Genomic DNA, 5,352 nt, shown 5'->3' with positions numbered 1-5,352 from the left:
AGCCCAGCGCCTCGCCTTTCCCGCCTTTGAACAGGCGCCGCCGGGGGTTTCTTTGTTTTGACAGCGGGCGGGGGGGCGGGTGTGTGTGTGTGGTGAGCTGAGGGAGAAGGAAAGGTGTGTGTGTGTGGGGGGGAGAAAATGCGGAGTGGAGGACCCCCCCACACTTTTGGTATGGGGCTGCGGCTTCTTCGCCTCAGACGTGGAACCAGCCGCAGCGCCCTTTGCCCGGGCTGCGGCCACCTGCGCCGGGCGGGAGAAGGGCGCGTATGACGTGGCCATGAAATCCCCTTTCTCCTCGCCAGCCGCCTGCCTTATATAACCGCAGGGGCCTGCGTGAGTGGCTGTGAGTGGACCGCCCTGAGGAGGAAAAAGATACACGGGATTAAGGCCTCTCAACCTTGGTGGGAGTTTAGCCCCGGCAAACCAGGGTCGGAGCCAAACTCTCCAGAAAGGGGGTAGGACTTTTACTCAACCGACTCTGGGCCTGCAAAAAAAGACAGTAGCAGGCATCTGCCATTATGCACAGACTTCATGTTTCGGCATGCTGCTGCAAACTCTCATTTTCTAGCATTTGCAGGAGTGTGTCAGGTCCTGCAGATGCGTAACGCCTGTGTTGGTGCACACTGGGAATCAACGTTTTCTAGCACCTTGTCCCACCACTACCACACACACCAAAAGACCATTTGTGCAGGCCCAAACAATTAGCCAAGACATGCCTCAAGGGATAGGGATGCCAGCCTCCAGGTAGCACCTGGAGATCCTCTGGAATTACAGCTCATCTCCAGACTACAGAGATTAGTTCCCCCTAAAGAAAATGCAAGCTTTGGAGGGTGGACTCTATGGCATTGTACCCCACTGAGGTCCCTGTCCTCCCCAGGCTCCATCCCCAAATCTCCAGGAGCTTCCCCCAACCTGGATCTGGCAACCCTACCTCCCCATCTCCTGCTGTTGGCCAGGGGGGACCTGGCAACCATGAGGGTCATGTAATTTGCACCGAGGGGACTGATTATTGTAATTTCTAAAAACTGAGAGGTATACTGTCCAATTCATAAAATTTCAGAAACCTCTGCTCAACATGGCTCTGCCATGAGACATCTAAGAGTGAAAGGTCATAACTGCTAAGAAAGTCTCAAAGCACTGACCTGTCCCTCTACTTGCTTACCCTTCCGCAAACCATAAACTGTAAAGCTTTTCTTCAATTATCAGATCACAGTATGTTGATTTCTTAAGTGTTCCATGCTCCAGTTACTAATAATGTAAACCACACCTTTAATATGCAGAATATTTTACAATCTTTGGGCACAATCCAGCCAATGTTAAGCACTTTTAAAGCCTGCACTGACTTTAAAGCATGCCATTAAATCTCCCTCTGAAATCAATACCACTGACTTGTGCTTAACTTTGACTGGATCGTGCCTATAATCTCTTTTGGCCTCTGTACAATCCTGGGAGGGGAGGCTGTATTCTCACATTTCAGAGAGGGAACTGAGGTCACCCAACAGTTGAGGTGAGGTTTAGGCGTAGGTTTCTCAGGACTGTATCACACTGTCCACCAGACCACACGAAATCTGTTTACAGTTTATTCCCTATTTTCTTTAGGTAACTCTCATACATCCTGAGAATCACAGTTAATATTTGCACAAGTCAGTTTTAATGTAATGTATATATGTTAGTCTAGCAAAGATTCAGTAGGAAAGGCATTTTCAAATATTTCAGTATATTTACTTTCAACCAGATTCCTGGTGGAAGGTGTGTGCGTTATACATGCATCAAACACAGTTTGTTTTGGAAGAAGGGGAAACTATCTTTCAGAGATTTACCTCAGCAACCCTACCCCGCTTCCAAAAAGAGTTTGTCAGTTGGCAATTAAAGGAGAAGAACCTGGAGGACAGGAGTAAACCTTAGCCAGGGTTCACAAAGGCTGAGCCTCAACGTACTGTGAATGCCAAGGCTCGGCTCTGGAAAAAGATAATTACAAAATACCTCTGTATTTTCTCTCTTGCCCTGACCTGGACAGCCCAAGCTAGCCTGATCTTGTCAGATCTCAGAAGCTAAGCAGGGTCAGCCCTGGTTAGTACTTGGATGGGAGACCATCAAGGCAGTCCAGGGTTGCTACACAGAGGCAGGCAGTGGAAAGCCACCTCCTCTGTTCCTCTCTTGCCTTGAAAGTCCTACGGGGTTGCCATAAGTCAGCTGAGACTTGATAACGCTCCCTATATCACTATCAAGCAACCAAAGTTAAAGCTGAGACACTGAGGGGCAGGAGTAGGGCTCCTCAACCAGAGGCCATTTTGAGAACTTCACCATTGCTAGGGGAGAAATGTGATAGCAAACACTCAGGATGCCACAGCAATCTAAACTCATTTTTAAAAAAACCTGAAAAAACTGAAAGCCAATTAGGAAAAATAAAAAATAATAGAGAATATTAAAAGTATTTCTAAGGTGTTGACTACAGATTGTGCTACTACACATATTCTTTTGCTTTGGGGAACCCCGGAACAGTCAAAGTTGACAGCTGTATAGTTTATAGATGGTTGTATCTGTGGACTTTTTAGAACTTGGCACAGGGGAATGAGGAGCTGCGGTGGCTCAAGTGGTTAAGATGCTGAACTGCAGGCTGTGGAAGGTCAGTAGTTCAGCAGTTCAAGACCCAAGTTGCCGCATGACGGAGTGAGCTCCCGTCTTTAGTTCCAGCTCCTGCCAGCCTAGCAGTTCGAAAGCAAGAAATTGCAATTAGATAAATAGGTACCACTTCAGTGGGAAGGTAACAGTGTTCCGTGCGCCTTGGTCATGCCGGTCACATGACCACGGAAACGTCTTCGGACAGTGCTGGCTCTTCAGCTTTGAAACAGAGATGAGCACCGCAACCCTAGAGGCGGACTCGACTGGCTTTCAAGCAAGGGAACCTTTACCTTTACTTTACAGGGGAATGAAGGGCAATAGAAACAAAGCAATAGAAGAAAAGAAGAAGCCCTTAATACTTTAAAACACCCTTTCTAAATTTTCCTAGATGACATTTAGTGCAATCACCAAAACATTAGGCCACTTTTAAGGAATGTTCAGCACTGGCTAACCGCTGCTGCATATTCATGTACATTTTGCTGGGTTTTAGACATGCCTCAGCAAAACAATCCATACATAAATAACCAAGGGAATGCCTCAGTACATATGAACAATAAATGCTTGTCCACATCACAAAGGGACTGCCAAATGTTGCAGAATTTTTCTCCTCTGGAACAACTTGGAGCTTGGACAGCAATGCATTAACAGAATCACATAGTGTGAATTGCCAGGCTCTGCCCGCTTCACTGTGTCACCAGCCTCATTTCATTTCAGCGTTAACAAAACTCCAATCTGAAGAAGTGTGCTTGCACACAAAAGCTTATACCTTGAATTAAAGTTTGTTGGTCTTAAAACTGCCACTGGACTCAAACTTTGTTCTGCTGCTTCAGACCAACATGGCTACCCCACCTGAATCTAACAAAACTCCAAGGCACTCACCCCTCAGATATACAGATGCTAGTTGAACTTGAGGCACAGGCAGATTTTTTTTAGCTTGAGGGGTACATCTGGGTCTCTGCATGCATTTGAGGGCTCTGGACATCAGGCCTTCTTGTTTACAGCACCTGATACTCATGGGCCGGATGTGGCCCCCAAGCTGCTTGCCCACCTGTGCTCTAGCCAATGCAAAAAAAAAGGTCCTGTGGCTGTACAAAGGGGACTTTCCTAAGTTTTTTTATGAATCTAAAGAGAACCTCTGATGTTTGTAACTGAATGCCTGTCACAGATCAGTAGTTGTCAATTTCACTCTGAATAATAAGTAAGAAGGCTGTAGTTGAAAAAGAGAACTTACTTATTTAGAAGTAAGTTCCACCAAACTCAGGGTGACTGAAGGCCAATTCACAAGGTATGATGTCCCTTGTAGCGGCAGCAAGGAGTGCCTGGCATGTGTGAATGAGCCATCCACAGATTAAACACTGAGTTTCATATCATTCCATGTCATCTGAAACCAAACTGTTTTCTGGTTGAGTCAGTTCACACATTAAAGTGTGAGTCATGAGATAATGAATTTTGAATCAGCCAGACAAATAAGAAGCTGCAGGGACTTTGCTTTCCATTCCTTGCCAGAGGGTCTGCTGTGATAGCCCCTCTCACTGCTACCGCAAGGCCGCTTAACAGAAGTTGGACATTGGTTATTTTCCTAGTTGCCACGTCTGCAAGCTGCCTTGAGTGCTTTATACAAAAGTACAATGGTGAGATATAAATGGCCTAAATACATGCAGGGGTTTTTTTAGCTTGAGGGGTACATCTGGGTCTGCATGCATTTGAGGGCTCTGGACATCAGGCCTTCTTGTTTAAGTAAAAGTGAAGAAAAGAATACGCTGCCCCCTGTCACCGGTCTGTGAACTAAGGGGTGCAGGATAGCAGCAGCACCTCCAACTCATAAAGAACACCAGGGAGGAAAGGTTTGTATGGCTCCAGCTGAAATGCTGGTTTTGTTCTCAGACTGATGTCCCTCTCCCTTTTCCCTCGGTTTGTAAGCCTGTGGGTAAGTGGCTGTGGCTGCAATCATAGGGGCACTTTCCTGGGAGTACGAAGATGAATGTGCCATCAAATTGCTACCAACTCACTGCAACCCCAAACTGCAGAGTGTTCCAGGCAAGAAATGAGCAGAGGTGTTTTGCCCTTGCCACCTTCTGTGTAGCATCACTGGTCTTCCTTGGTGGTCTCCCATTCAGGTACTGACCATGGCCAGCTCTGCTTCGCTCCCAAGCCCTGACAAGCTCAGATCAAACTGGGCTATTCAGGCTGGGGGAGTAAGCCCCACTGGATAATATGGAATGTTTCCTAGAAGACCTTCTTAGATTTGTTCCCTTGTGTCTCTTGACTGATAAGGGTTTCTTTGGCAGACAATTGTGTGAAACCCAGAAGATAAATGTGATAACTTATTAGCCCTTATGCTCTCAAGAAAATGGTTTTGGGATTGAAGTGCCTGTGATAGTTATCCTTGGAGCAGAGAGTTTTCAAGGCCCCAGCAGGAACTAAAACTACAGAACTGACCCTCATATTGGTATATATATTTTGAATAAATATGAACAAAAAGAAAAGACATTGCCGGGGCCGATACAGTTACTCCGAGTGTGGTGATTTCAATATGGATAAAGCATACACTGAAGAAGTTCTGGGAGTGCATACTAGACAGTGATCTATATGGCTCCTTGATGGACTTCAACCTGCCTTTCAACATTCCTCAAAGTTAAGATGTTGGGAAACGCAGACAAGTGTTAATCCATTTTGGCCAGGTGAAACTTTCTGAGTAGTGGAAGAAGAGGAGGAGGAGAAAGAGGAGAT

Source organism: Gekko japonicus, unplaced genomic scaffold, assembly GCF_001447785.1.
Source record: "Gekko japonicus isolate JY-2015 unplaced genomic scaffold, Gekko_japonicus_V1.1 scaffold567, whole genome shotgun sequence".
In the NCBI taxonomy this organism is placed as follows: domain Eukaryota; kingdom Metazoa; phylum Chordata; class Lepidosauria; order Squamata; family Gekkonidae; genus Gekko; species Gekko japonicus.
This window is presented reverse-complemented; position numbering follows the sequence as displayed.